The 16,647-nt window shown below is 41.3% G+C and overlaps 1 pseudogene; it reads left to right on the top strand.

Annotated features, from left to right (window-relative positions):
- The window catches only part of LOC139444773 (major facilitator superfamily domain-containing protein 4A-like), a 116,356-nt pseudogene that overhangs the window by 78,358 nt on the left and 21,351 nt on the right, over positions 1 to 16,647 (top strand).

Genomic DNA, 16,647 nt, shown 5'->3' with positions numbered 1-16,647 from the left:
CAAAACGCACATAAGATCAACTTCATTCTGCTTCAAAAACTGTTTATACAAAAGAATATCAAACAAATACGAACAAACCGTATATACACTGCCCGGCAAAAGAAAGTATACACCCATGTTTATATTTCGAACCATTTTCCGTATTACACCCTATCTGTTATAGCTATTAGGTTATGAAATTCTTGTATCTAAATCTCAGAAATTCCTCTGCCTATTTGCACTAGGGAATTCAGTACGTTGTGCCCGGTGCATGTGCCTCCATAACGACGAAGTGTCTTCTCTCTGACTCGCCAGCAGAGCCTGTCCCAGAGCTGGAACGTGAGCCATACAAGTCAAATCCAATTACTTTTTCTCCAACCTCTGGGTGATTAACTACACAAGTGGGTAATAACGCTCTGTCATTGTAAGATTTCGCGTCATCTGGAATTACTTAGGCGAAAGACGTGGTGTTCTTGCAGGACTCAGTTTGATGTCCTTGTGGCAGGATGCGGCACGCAGGAGTAGCTGGGATGCAGACCAGATGGGTGAATGTGTCAAGGAAAGTACATAACAGTAGACAAGGGCATGTTTTCACTGTGTAAATGTCACAGGGCATGGCATTAGAGCTTTCAACCTATGACGAAAAACACTTGTGAGGTTGAGAACCTCTGATCGGTATTTCTTTCGATCTGCAGATGGTTAATTAACTATTTAGGGGCATGTGAATGGTAAGTCTCTAGGTTGCAATAGACGAGATGAACTTATCCTGTAGGTACAGTGGCATTTCATTTCCATTCCAGAGTTTTGTTTAACGCGGCAGTCAACAATATTCAGCTATATCACGGTCAGCTAATAATCCAGTCTGGGCCAGACAAATCATTGACTGACAGCAATGGCAGCATCTCACGTCATCAGGGCATGATGATACAGAGTCTGCCAAATCCCCACGTCGTGCCTCTCGAGCCTCATGAGACGGCTGTTTTTGTTCAGTACACCCAGAGAGAAAAAACATCAACCATTTCCATAATCATGATCATTTTTACTAAAAGCACCGACCATTGTAGGATTTCGACTATATCATAAACATGTGTCGCAAACGCATGCAAAGACAAGTCAAATGTTCACCTGAAAAAAGTCATTCCCTATATAGTTACTGTCGTAAGACATTCATAGTGAGAAATTAAGCCTTCTCGATAATTGATTGAAATGGAACCACTGTGCAAGATTCAAAGCTACAGAAATCATTGTTAATGGTGACTGTAGTTTGTTGCTGTCAATCAAGAGACACATTTTTCGGTTGTATCGTTGTTTAATAGTCAGATATTTTCAATTTTCTCCAACTGGTTTTAAGTCAATATGAAATATATTGCTATTTGGTACCATTATAATTTTAAAACGTGTTCGAGTCAGACTCGACTTAATTTAACTCACTCGAATACCACCCACCCACTCACTCATCCACCTACTCGCCCACCCACTCACTCACTCGTAAATACTTAACTAGATTCGCCAAAACACTACAAGGCCTTTATCTCTGAAACTCTGAAACTCTGAAACTCTGTCGTCAATGATGCAGAAAAAAATAACTTGCGCAAATCTATTGCCGGAGTGTGTTATATATGAGTATTAATAAATACACGAAATCTGATATGAATGGTAATTTCTGTTATCACATTTGATCATGAATTTACAAAGTATCATTTGCGCATATTGCTTTCATCATTTATAATTTAATGAGTCATTTATGGCATCAGGGGACTGCTGCGATGTGAGAGGCAATTGTGTTTCATATACCGCTGATGGGATATGACTGACGTAGAGGGAGGTGGATTGTATTCGTTATATCACTGGTGTATGTCACTACCACAGGAGAATATCGCTAAAATATATCCCTGGGGAATATCACTGATGTATGTCACTACCACAGGAGAATATCGCTAAAATATATCACTGAGGAATATCACTGGTGTATGTCACTACCACAGGAGAATATCGCTAAAATATATCACTGAGGAATATCACTGGTGTATGTCACTACCACAGGAGAATATCGCTAGAATATATCACTGAGGAATATCACTGCTGTATAATGACTAAAGTATATCACTGCAATATATCACTGATGTATATCACTGGAGTATATCACTACAATATATCACTGAGGCATATCACTGGAGTATATCACAAGAATATTTCACAGGAGTATATCGCCAAAATATATCCTGAGGAATATCACTGATGTATATCACTGGCATATATCACTAAAGTATATCACGGGGATATATCACTGGGCTGTCACTAGAATACATTCTTAGAATACATCAACGGGGTATATCAGGGGAGTATATCTCCTATACTAAGCAACATTAACTGCAACTATATTTGGATTTGTTCCTCTATTATAAAGTTTGATCCGCGTTGTTTTCAGTCCAGAATTTAGATACATTCCAGAATAAGGAAATTTAAACCTTCTTTAATTCAGTTTCGAGGGGCCGCGTCATCTCGTAAAGTATAGTCGTAATAAACACATGCATAAGAATTGTTTGGCTTCCAATTAAATTTAGAGGTCAATTCTGATACCCCCGCTAAGATCCGTGTTATTCGGTCTTCAGCAACCCATGCTTGTCTTAAGAGGCGACTATGGGGAATGTTCGGTCAGTCTCTCTGACTTGGTTGATCAGGCCATCGTATCTCAATTGCTCATGATGTCAATCACTGGATTTTCTGGCCGCGGCTGGATTATTTACAGACCGCCGTCATATACCTGGAATATTGCCAAGTGCGGCGTTAAACAACAAGAAAACAAATAAACAGTGCTGATATACCAGTACGTTCTGTATACAAAATGACAAGGCTCAGAGAACGCACCATATATTCACAGTGCATAATGACTATGCAGACACACATGTTTCATAAAACTACACCTGTGCGTGGATGGACAATTGGATTTTTTTGTGGAACATATGCGCTTTCGTTGTAGAATATGACGGGTTAGATAAGCAAGAGTTATGCCATTTTTAAGCCTTTGAGCTTTGCAAAAAGTGAAGAGAACCCAGAATTGGTCTCCCCTATGAAGTTTTTATCTGCGATTGTGTGAAGTCGTGTAGTGGTCAATAAGGGACCCATTTTGGAATCGTGCACCTATTCCGGGAAATTTGCGCATTTGAAAGATGAGCTGTTCAAATTTAGTAAATATTTTATCTTTTTACTTTTTTCTATTTCAAAGAAAGTATCCTATTGCAATGCTGGTTCTTCTGATAAGACCCCGGCCATCTTTTAGATTGATGTCTGTAAATGTAACAGATCTCCTTCGGACTGAACCGTATGACGCATCAGCAGTAGAGTGGGTGTCAGCTGGGAGCAGCTCGGTTACCTAATGTATTGTACCTCCATTCTATTGAGAGAAATACATTCGACTCATTCAGAAACAGACCGCCTCCGTGGTCAAGTGGATAGGGTGTTTACCCGGAGAGCGGAAGGTCGTTGGTTCGATACCCAGTCACGCCATACCAAAATGCGGCTTGGTATCTCAGAGGGCTAACACTATAAAAACGTCATTGGTCAGAGATAATACGAGCACACGCACGCACGCACGCACGCACGCACGCACGCACGCACACACACACACACGTGCATTTACGTCGCTATATAAGTGCAATAATCTTGAACACGACGCTAAACCCCATTTCACTACCACCTCACCCGTCGCCAACAAAGCTTCTTTTCTGAAGTGACGTCACTATCTCAGTATCTCTTGTCACTAACTTCTCTCTCGCTCATGGGTCTGATTTGATTGGGCGGCTACTTTTCACGTCTTGTAATATGAATCGGGCTTAAAAGGAAACTATTGTAGCTAATGGGTGAGTTGGGCTTAACACTTGTAGCTGATGGGTATTTATCGTAATAGAATGAAGATGTAATTCCCTGGATAATCGAAGATGGCATGAAGCAACCTTACTCTTCCTTCCCGATTTTAGTTCGATATAATTGTAATTGTCTGTTTACTCCCAGACCTACATTTATTTATTTATTGTGTCTGTTTAATTCCAGATATACAGCTATTGTTGTGTCTATTAAGTCAAAGATTGTGTCTGTTTACTCCCAGACCTACATTTATTTATTGCGTCTGTTTACTTGAAGACATACAGCTATTATTGTGTCTATTTAGTCAAAGATTGTGTCTGTTTACTCCAAGACCTACATATATATATATATTGTTTCTGTTTATTTCCAGGGTCCAGAACAACATCCTTCTCCTTGTGGGTGCAGCCGGCGTCTCCTTCTCCATGGTCCTCATCCCCGCCTGCGACACCCTCGGGGGCCTCATCGTGGTGTTGATGATCATGGGCTGGTGCATGGGCTGCATCGACACCATCGCCAATCTGCGCATGATCACCCTCTTCGGCAAGAACGTCGGTCCGTTCCTCCAGGTGAGCTGTTTGGGGTGAAAACGGCTTATCGTTCAAAGTTCATCAGTTTGAGAGCACTGTTTGTCCGGGTGGTGCTTATGGATCGGGTGGGGACACCGTGTCCCGTTTGTTGTGCGTGCGAACAGGTGCCTGCCTGAGTGCGTGCGTGCGAGCGTGCGAGCGTGCGTGCGTGCCCCGACAGCTTGGACCAATGGGAGTTGACACCATTGGTCAAATCTAGGTTATCCTCAGCTCACTAGTTTGGACAGCTGCTTATATAATATATGTAGATATTGGGAGAAAACAACTAGCCCCTCTAGAGTTTCACTAGTCTCGGTCTAACGGAGTAGTGGTCGTGTCAATCCCTGGGCCACTATTCACCAATGGCTTGTCTGGCCGAGACTCGATTATTAATTATTACCATCGTTATTGTTTTACTGGAATGGACATTTGTCACGTGACAATTCACAAGCATACCATGAATACAGATAGTTCCATATTTGACTGGCTAAGTGAACAGAAATATATCTCGAAATCCCTATATCAGAGGAAAATTAACAAACTATAATTCATTTATGTATCTAGAGTGTTTTTTAACGGTTGTGTAATGTTCAGGCAGTGGTACAAAATACATTCAGCTAAAGAAGGAAGCTGCTCTCTATTCAGCTCAAAAGAAGTTAAGGAACACCCGATTTTTTCATATAATTATATTTAATTCGCCAGGGGGAGGGGGGGGGGGGGGGGTTGTAGGGAGCCAAGTTAACAAAGCGCATTCGCTCTTCACGCCGAAGACCCGGGTTCGATTCCCCACATGGGTACAGTGTATGAAGCTCATTTCTGGTGTCCCCCGCCGTGATATTGCTGAAGTATTGCTAAAAGCAGCGTAAAATACAACTCATTCCGTCTTGGTTGGCCTGGTCGTTCAGAGGCTCGCCACTTTCTCGGGCCAGTGCATTGGAATCCTTGTTTTGTCGTGGTTATGATCCTAGGTTTGTCAGCACCATATCCGTGCTCGTGTGTTTCACCAAAGTAACCATCTAAGACCAGCAACGCTCCTGGCTTTTCTCCCACATCAAGCTGACACTGTTCGAAGAGGCGTTCGACCGCCTCCGTGGTCTAGTGGTAGATCGTCCGCCCGGAGAACGGAAGGTTCGGGGTTCGATCCCCGTCCGCGTCACACCAAAATACGTTTGAAGATGGTACTTGTTGTTACCTTGTCTGGCGCTCAGCATTAAGGGGCTGGTCGGCCCGGAGTCAGTATACTGTGTCTGAGTGGGGTATTCATGTTAAACTGAATGGTATCTCAGTGGGCTAGCACTATAATATCGGCTTCAGTCAGGACTAGTACAAACACACACACGTGTATGCACGTCGCTATGTAATTACAATAATCTTGGACGCGAAGTTAAACATTAACAGACTTCTCTGTTGTTACCGTATGTATGTCCTTGTCTACAGGCGATGCATTGCTGCTATGGTCTTGGGGCGTTCGTCAGTCCAATGATAGCATCAGCGTTCCTACTCAATATGGACTGCACCCCCTTCGTCGACGGGTACACCGTCGAACCCCACACCGCTATTGAGAAGAAGGAAAATGTCTCTGTTGAAATTCCTCCTCAGCCACGGAAGGTCTTCCGTTACAGAAACATGAGTCACGTGCCTATAGCGTTCTATATACTAGGAGGGATACAGGTAGGTGTTTGTATTGAAACACTCCACAAGTTGATGTTGATATAATTATTTGTTATACTTTACACTTGAAGAAGTGTTAGGCATCGCTCTCTGTTTTTCCACATACAATGGTAATGCTTTGAAATCATATCTGCGTTTTTAGGTTATGACAAAACACTTTTATTTTTTATTTTCAAAGTGACGTACTCGTATTAAAATACAGAAATCGGAATCGATTACCTAATATGTAACTGCTCCATTACTAAACTGCCGGACAAAAGAAAGTACACACCGTCTTTGGTGCTCGCTAATAATTCGCTATATGACGCCGCTTAGATGCATACTTTGATGAAGCACGTTAAATCAAGAAAAATTATGCTTCTCGTTGACGTTAAAACTGCATGCAGATCGCACATAAATAAACTGCCGAGCAAAATAAAGCGTACACCAATGTTTGAAAAAAAATAAACATAAGAAATGGTTTTCAATGGTGATGATGCGGGTATCATTGTTTTGTTTTGGACCTTTAGTTTGCAGGGTTTCGGCGAATGTTTTCAACCTGTTAACGTTTTTATAACGTATAATGTTTTGGTCAAAGCGTTCGCACGTCACGCCGACGACCCGGGTTCGATTCCCAAAATGGGTACAGTGTGTGAAGCCCATTTCTGGTGTTCCCTGCCATGATATTGCTGGAATATTGCTAAAAGCGGCGTAAAACTATACCATGCCTCGTGTGATATGACCAGTCCTAACGACCATCTGGAGGAACACACAGTTATATATGCCATCTTTTCATCGGGTATTTTAGATATTTATCAACATGAGCTCCGTGTCACATGGTACATTGTATTTCGGAATATATGGACAATGAGGTGGAGTAGTGCTGAACGTTTTTCCAGGCTTGTATTTGTGGCCCCGCCGGGATTCCCGAGTAGAACTGGTCCCCAGCAACCCATGCTGGTCTTAAAAAGCAACGTAATGGATCGGTGGTCAGGCTCGATGACTTGGTTGATAGCGTTTCATTGTCCCCTTACAGCGTGGATCGTTGCCCACACCTGGACCGTGTGGTCCGGACTCGATTATTTACAGGCAGGCGTCATATAGCTGTAATACAGTGCGGCGTAGAACAGCAGACACAGACAGACAGACAGACAGAGCACACACACAACACACATAACACAACACACACACTTTATAGTTGCAGGATAATTACACACAACACAAAACATATCACATACGACACACACACCTTATATTTGCGGGATAAATACACACAGCACAGCACACATAATACCCATAACACATACAAAAAATAACATACAAAACATAACACAACACACACAACACACGCACAACACACACAACACAACAACACACTAACAAAACGGGGCGGTCGGGTAGCCTAGTGGTTAAAGCGTTAGCTCGTCACGCCGAAGACCCGGGTTCGATTCCCGACATGGGTACAATGTGTGAAGCCCATTTCTGGTGTCCCCCGCCGTGATATTGCTGGAATATTGCTAAAAGCGGCGTAAAACCATACTCACTCACTCACTAACAAAACACAACATACAGAACATAACACACAACAACATACACACACACGACATAACACGCACACACACATGTACACACACGACACACAAACAAAACAACACAACACACACACACAAACACGCTATGCACACAATACAACACAACTCACACAACACACACACACACACACACGCACACACAACACAACACACACACCTTATATTTGCCGGATAACTACTACTGTATGATCATGATTGTACAAGGTTTGTCTTGTGTGTTCTTGTTACGTGCTGTATTGTGACTATCGGGAGAGTTGTTACGCTTGTAAGAATATCGTGTTGCTGTCGACTGTTGATCAGTTCAATCTGAGTACATCAAACATTCAAGCCTAATGTATCAAACGGCAGCAGCATCTTGTCACTTCACAACTGACTTGGCCATGGTTTGTTTGAGTGGTAGGGTTCACGTACTTCCATGTGATTCGTAGGTGTGGACTCACCTGTACCTATTAGTGTAGAATATATTAAATGATTTTTTTCCTGGAGAATGAAGTCATCGCTAGAAACATCTGCTGCAACATACAAAACGCACCAATCAAATTATAACACTCGTCCAATGATTTATCTACCGTAATAAAACCACATACAACTATCTACCACGTTGTCAACACCTGTAGACATCGTGATCGCTGTTATGTCTGCAGGCAAAAAATAGCGGAATTAATGTTTCTGTTAATAGACATGTGCATTCATTAATAAATGATCGTTTGAATCTACGTTTTAGTTCGGGAGATATTCATAGTTTGTGTATTGTATTACGGTTATGTCCTCATACACCGAAACTTGTCCGAGCGTGTTACATAATGTAAATTAATCTGTATGTTCATTAATTGTTTTTCTACAAAGACGTGTTTCTCCTGTACACTTGTATGACCCAATCACCATGTATTCTGTTTCTGGGACCCTGGGCCGGGTTTATTATAGATAGGGGCTTGAAGCAAATAATGACTTAATGCCATTTGTGTGTCGACCCTCCAAAACTGCAAAAACTGTCATTTTTCATGGAGCTAAAGATGAGGTTATTTCTCCAGCCTATATAGAATATTGCTGCCATATGCGTTGTTCTTTCTTAACTTGATTTACAGATGGAAACATTTAGAGAACAGTTTTCGCATTCTAACGTATCAGTTATCATAATTTAGAAACGTCAACTCTAATAAATTCATTTTGAACATTGTTTTTAAGATGGCCGCCGGCAAACATATATCTCTTACATCCAAAGCATATTGAATCATCAAAGATATACTCCTGTGTCGGAAATCTTTTTCGTTTCTTGTTTTAACTTCACCTTGCCGTCATTTCCTTCAAAACACATAATGAAGATATTTTTGACAACCCACCCTGAGGAAATAGGAAACCAAGTGATTACAGGGAAGCTCCATCGGAATAACGTCATACATAGGTCTTTATACCCCAGTCCGGGGTCGTATATGCATCTCTATAATCTAGCTACGCGATAAATCGCAAATAACAATAACGAACGAAGTGTGGTTTAATTCACGATAAAACATTGTTCAATCATGACGTCATTTCTGGAGATTCGACTTGATGACTAGTAGTGTCTAGTGAGTTGTTCCCCAGGGAGTCATCATTATTAAAATACGGGTAATATTTTCAAAGCTTGTACATTTTATCATCATCCTTAAAGAGGCTGTACATAATGTTGATATCTCATATAAAAAATAAACGACTTGTGGTCGTTGTTTATCCTACAATAAAACACTACTAGGAGAATGTACCACTCGTGTGCCCCGCGCGGTTGTGAGTGAGTGCTGAGGGTAACCGCTTCCTCAGGTAAGTGTTAGAGACTGTTTTTTTGTGATGAGATGCAGTTTGAAATCAAACAAGTTTGTATTCATCGTCGGCGGATAATTTGTCGTAAAGTGTTTTCTTTGCGGCGTCCTGTTCAGATCCACTGGTGAGACAGTTAGACCCTTGAGGGGGCTCACGAGTCAAGGGTCCGGCCAGTTATCGGCCCAAGCATAAATCGTTAGTGTTCTAAAATTATCGGGTCCTCAAAAACCAAAAGTGAGTTAGTGAATACGACTTAACGCCGCTTTGAACAGCATTTCATTTATGTCACGGTGCGTCGGCTTAATGTGGGAGGAAAGCCCAAAGTGATGCGGGCTCAGACGTCTACCACTTTGGTGAAATCCACGAGCACGGGTATGGTGCTGACCAACCTAGAAACATAATCGGGGATTAGAACCCACATTCATAGGTTTCTGGCACTTGTAAGGGACGCAACTCTGCACACCCATCCGTGCCTACAAGAACTAAGAGGACCACAAAGAAGGGAAAGATATCTCGGCTTTGACAAGTTTGGAACTATGTTCAATGTGTGTTGGTTGAAGGAGACGCCTTTACAAACAGTTATTTTATTGTAACAAAAATAAATTGACAAATCTTTCAATATGTATACGAGACCATGCGACAGGCTAATTAGTTAGGGACAACTGTGCCAATTAATAACACTGTGCAATGCCTCCGGGTTATGTAATTGCTAATTATAATGTCATCGGGTAGAAAAATGGATATCATCATGCGAGGGCTAGCTCACACATTAGAATATCAATGCATATTCATGAGGTATAATGGCAATGGGTCATCAGGTATGTCGGGTATAATAATACACCAAAGCAGCCAGACCAACCTACCCGGTAACCACCCGAGTTCGACACCGTGTTAGTCCCTGGTTTAAGCACTGCCATGTTTCTTCTTGCCTCCGGTGAATCGCATTGCGAGCGAAGTCGTAAGAGGCGACTAACGGGATCGGGTGGTCAGACTCGCCGACTTGGTTGATGCATGTCATCGATCCCAATTGCGTAGATCGATGCTCATGATATCAATCACTAGATTGTCCAGACTCAATAATTTACAGACTGCCGTCATATAGCTGGAATATTGCTGAGTGTGGCGTTAAACAACCAACCAACCAACCCAAGGCCAACATCGGGATTCCAACCAAGATGTTAAATCGCTGTTTTCAATACATGATATTCCATCGGCTACCTTTGTACGAGGCTTATTGTAACGAAAAAATACTCTCTCTCTCTCTCTCTCTCTCTCTCTCTCTCTCTCTCTCTCTCTCTCTCTCTCTCTCTCTCTCTCTCACACACACACACACACACACAATTATTATTTGCGTTCCAACGTGAGACCACATTTAAAAATTCCAATACCACTTCCGCTGCACGAGACTGTTGTATAATGATTACCGAATTATTACGTGTCGTAGCTACAAGGTGTTAATTATTCTGCAAGAAGTGCCCCTGCCGCCTGGTTGTGATAAATACTACTCAAAAGATGATGAAGAACATCCGATTAATTCAACGACAATAGTTAACCAGTCACGTCTGGCGGGTATGGCAACAAACAGCCTTCCAATTGTGGGTGTTCTTTTACTTGTTTTGAGTAGTATACACTCCCGATAACGTAAGAGTCCCAAGAACCAATATTTACTCACTCGGCCAGGCTCCGCATCTCTCCTTCCCCATTAGATGAGTCAATTACACCCACCTCCCTGTTAACAGCAGGGAGACGACGGTAGGGCGGATTGCGCGTCACATTATCTGCCTGTAAAGATGGCACCGCGGAGTTAAAGAGCAGCCACATCTTTCTTGAACGATTCCGTTTACTTGTCATGACTTTGGAAAAATAAATCGATGCATCAAGCTGCAAGATCAAAAGATTGTTTCCGAACCTTGTCTCAGTTATCGGCTAATATAACGTCACTATCATGTCGGGGTGGATTCTTAATGAAGCCGTGGAGTGTGTGCAGCATGGAGACAGGTGGAAACCAATAGGCAGATAATGGCTCTCCTTTTTCACGTAGTTGACTTCATGCGCCTGTTTTGAACAGGACTGGATACCCATCCGGGTCGTTCTGGCTAGTTTTTTGGCTACTACATCCCTACCTTCTCAATTCCTCTACAACATCCAATTGCCCCCCCCCCCCCCCCCCCCCCCCCACACACACACACACACACACCGCCCTGCTTCTGCTTTCGTAGAATCCTTCCACATCACCTCTTTCGTAACACCTTCACGCCCACCTCCACACATACACACCACACATGCACGCGTACACGCGCTCACACACCTGCATCCTCACACACTCCATAGCCAACCTCTCTTATGTGACGTCCACACAACCTCCACCAGCCCAACGACATCACCCCCTCCCTGTTTTAAACACATTACACCCTGACCCCAACCTTAACCTTTCAACCACCAAACCCTCACCCAAACCCTTCCAACCACCCACCCACCCGGCACCCACACCCGTTCCAAACACCCAACCCACAACCCAACACTTACAAGCACCCACCCCTCCCTTACAACCACCCACCCCTCACCCCACCATACCCACATTGTGATTCTCACACCAATTCAAATATCAGGTAAATTCAAATAATATTTTCAGGAAACGTGATGTCATAGCTATTGTTGAATAAATAACCCCACAGATAACTGAAGATAACGTTGATATTTCTCACGTTAAGATAGTTATATTGGGATGCAAGTGTAACCTCGATTCTTTCCGAACAAAACCCATGGAATGTTTATAGATTTTTCACAATGAAACCCACTTCCCTGCCTTACCTCCTGACCCCCACATATCCGTTGATTGTTAGGCGAGCTGTAGGGGCTTTCTGCAAGTGACAGTTTACTCTTCTCTTGAGCAAGCTAATCATGCCCCTGCGTGTGTTGAATTCTGTGTCCGTCTACAAGCTGGCCCTGGCTACAGCCTGAAACAAGCGCCGAAAGCGACTTGCTGGATCTTGTCAAATACAACTAAACGTAACAATGAGATTTTAAGAGAGTGTGTCACTCAAATTGTTTTTTCTTTTTATTATCAAACAAGATAATCAAGATAACGAATACAAAATACCCACTGGCACGAAGGACTATCTGACAATATCGAAAACGAAATGCTCTTTTACTAAATACCGAAAGGTTTCCCAATCAAAATCCGTAAACCAAAAACATAAATGAAAATGGAACCCGCAGTGTTATACATGTGTTTTAAGGGAATAATCATGAATAAAATCTGGTTTAAGGGAATAATCATGAATATATCTGGTTTAAGGGAATAATCATGAATATAATCTGGTTTAAGGGAATAATTATTAATATAATCTGGTTTAAGGGAATAATCATGAATATAATCTAGTTTAAGGGGAATAATCATAAATATAATCTGGTTTAAGGGAATAATCATGAATATAATCTGGTTTAAGGGAATAATCATGAATATAATCTGGTTAAAGGGAATAATCATGAATATAATCTGGTTTAAGGGAATAATTATTAATATAATCTGGTTTAAGGGAATTATCATGAATATAATCTGGTTTAAGGGAATAATTATTAATATAATCTGGTTTAAGGGAATTATCATGAATATAATCTGCAACATTATTTGAAAATGGGGATGTTGGTCATGTGAAACAGTGATGGCTCAAGAGGTAACCAAATGGCTAGAGTTAAAGTGCGTACTGCAGGCACGCGTTATTCGCAATTGTAATTAAATCCGGTTAAATACAAAACGCCAACGCCATAGAACAACGTGTCTCCATCACCTATCGAAACACATTCCACTGGGCGTCAAAGGTAAAATAGCGGCTAAAGCCAAATGAACAGATCTTTGAAAGTCAGTGATGACACCAGGTGTTCTCAAAAAGAGTAAGCAGGTCCTGCTCTGTCAGTATCTCCGCCACTCACACAAACTTTTTATGAGTTATTATGTGCTAACTAAAACTGACTATTGCTGAAGTAGGGGAATAAATCAGAAAAATGCGCTTTCAAAGTGCGTTCGTATCTATCCACTGAAGAACGCTAAAGAACCAGACAGTGATAAAGATGAAGGATAAAGTGGATAAAGTAGAAAACAATTAGATCACCCAACTCAGTACGTAAATTGTGTTTACACAATCAAGATAGATGATGACTGTTAAGAGTGTGATGTAATTTGAAGTAGACCTGGTTCGCGTTGCCCGAAGTGCTGTCGGTACGTATAGAACACCACGTTATTCACCAGCCGTATAACGGTTTCAACCCCTTTGATGTCATGCTATAGGCGGGCTGCGGGGTTAGTTGATGATGAGGAGGGCCGGTCACATGTGAACGGGGTCCAGATCACGTACTGTTGGTGTTGAGTTGTGACTTGATCATATGTAAATATGGATGTCGTTGAGATAAATATATATTACCTGTATAGTTTGTAAGGTACCAGTTGGTAAAACAGTAAAACATGTGTTGGACGTGATGGAATTTGTGATATGTACATAAATTATCGATGTCGCAATACATAGTACATATATATATATATATATTAGACAGCTATGTAATAAATCTCAAAGAACAATGAAGAACGAAGCGTGGTTTATTTCACGATATAACATTACATTGTTCTATCAACAACACCTGCGCCCCTCATGGTTTATTCTCCCTGCAGTGTTTTCTTGTACAATAAACAACTCCCACTTGTCGTTTATTTGTAAAATATAATTACAGAAACTTGTTAACTTGAAGTCTTCGTGACAAACATGTGTATCAAGTTATCTATAGAACCAGACAAGCTGATTCTGGTGAGGTGAGGTGAGGTGAAATGTGGTTTAAGAGTTTTGCATTTATGTAGCGACGTGAGTGCATTAAGTTAGATTAAATACCTCAAATAGAAAATGAGGATTTATTCATTCAGAATAAAGTGAAATAAAGTCACAGCAAAAGGTAAATTAAACGATACTGAGTAATTTTTAGAGTTATTACTATTTTCATCTTTTCATTTTTCTATATTAGCTCTATATCGTGTTTACGTGTCATGTGTGACATGGTCAATATGTATGGTAAGGGGAATTTAGATTTTTCGTATTAATTGTTTTTAATAATTCGTTTTAAAACATACACTGTCAATAACAAATGAAGTATATAATAATTTAAAATATGATATTTCATGTGTCTAGTGAAATATGATGTATCTCTCATCTCGTGACGAGCAGCATTCGCGAAAATATACATCATATGACTGATTCATCAGCTTTCACAAGACACGTGGACCTCCTCTCCTCTAAATGCTCTTATCGGGTTAGAGAGAATGGGGTATTATAATTGTTATGCAATATTGAGGCAAACAAACTGTTACTTTTTTATGCAAATTATGGCTGAGGGGTGTACAGGTACACCAGGACATGCGTACCCTTTTCGCGAACACCTGGCGTCCTTGCTGATTTTCAGTGATCCATTCATATAATTCTCCAATATTTGCCATTTACGCCCCACGGAATACGTTTTGGCAGATACCCGAGACTGATTACTCTCGATGGTTGACGTGTTGTATTTACATAGTACACATCCGAGAATTCATAGCATTGATTTCATGACCCCTAGCAACCGGGCTTCTTAACTGCATCCTTCAACATGCACGACGCCTACAAGACACATGCATGTGTTTACCCACGGCTGTAAGACACCCATGAGAGCCAAATGTCACCCCAGGGACAATCTCACGGTGCTTACACAACGTATTACCTGATCAATGTCTGGCAGCAACTTATTTCACTACCTGTCACCTGTCCATTAGCCAGTGCCGGTCGATACACTGATTACATAGAGATGTTATAGCACGACTGGTGATTAAGTAGTAGCATTGCTTGTCACGGGCGGAAACTTGTAGCCGCACCAGTTCCCTATTCACTTCAACTTTAGTGAAGCACACTTGTGTCGGATTTACTATTGTGTGGAATCGGCATTTACTGCATGGAGCTCTTGCGTTACAGATCCGCAAGTCAGTCTTTGAGCCGTGGCGAGAGGCGTGCAAACATTGTGACGTTGTGAAAGACGTTTTCATTCGCCCTCCTACACGCTCGGAAACACTGCGTTATTTTCACGTCATCTTGTTTCCATGATATTTAGAGCATTGACAAGAACGTTCGTGTATAAATGTGAATCAATTAATGGCGTTATTGCCAATAGAGTTTAAAATGTCAAGTTTGGCTTCTTGAAGATATAATCTTTACTATTGAAGTATGACTGAGCTGACATGGTGTTCTGGAACGACTGAGAGGGAAACATGATCTCGAAGAATGTCTGGGTTTATTTTTTAAAGAGGTTAGATTGATTGATTGAGTTTGGTTTTACACCGCTTTTAGCAATGTTCCAGCAATATCACGGCGGGCGATCTCAGAAACGGGCTTCACACGTTGTGCCCATGTACCCAGGGTAGATTGGGCACGTAAGACACAGTGGTTGAAGGCGCCGAAATTGTGTCGTGAAGGTAGTTCACTGGTGGCCCGTTCGCCTAAGGCGATCACTGGATCCTGGCACTACTAAGGGACAAAACTCTATCAAGCAAATTGGAACGCCTTAGATCATTGCGTCACCCATACCCCATCTATCATCTTCGCGGTCCTATCGCCCTTGACATAATTGAAATATTTTCGTTAGTATATATATAAGAGATAATTTCTAAATTATGAGAAATATAAAAACAAATATTACAATATACCTGACTTTTTTCATAGCAGGGTATAAATAATTCAATACTAAATCATGTTCGGAAGCTATTGCTATGAAAAATAAATGTCCGGAAGCTCAGTGTCTCCAAGACCTGGGTTTCCTTTGCATGCATTTTGACCTTACAAACTTACCACACAAAAAATAATCCCAACTAAATTAATATTTAATGAGAATAAATTGTTATAATAAAAGGGAACATCTGTTTTGACAGCGAAAAAGCAATGTTTATATGTCTATGTATCTAATGTTTATTTATTTGTGAGTGTGTAACGCAAAGGGAAAAATAATAATATGAAATAAATTAAAATACATTTTTCAATTTGAGAGCTGAAATTGTGCGCAGTTGGCAAATACACTACCGGGCAAAGGTAAGCATACACCCATGTTTGATGGTAGCTAAACATGAATCAAACAAGAAATGGTATACGATGGTGATGTATTTGATACAGGTATCGTAGTCGTGTTTTGGAGCTAAC

This window comes from Haliotis cracherodii, unplaced genomic scaffold (assembly GCF_022045235.1).
Source record: "Haliotis cracherodii isolate W230 unplaced genomic scaffold, xgHalCrac1.p SCAF_6, whole genome shotgun sequence".
NCBI classification, from domain to species: Eukaryota; Metazoa; Mollusca; class Gastropoda; order Lepetellida; family Haliotidae; genus Haliotis; species Haliotis cracherodii.
The sequence above is the reverse complement of the archived record's forward strand: the minus strand, read 5'-3'. Positions and strand labels throughout refer to the sequence as shown.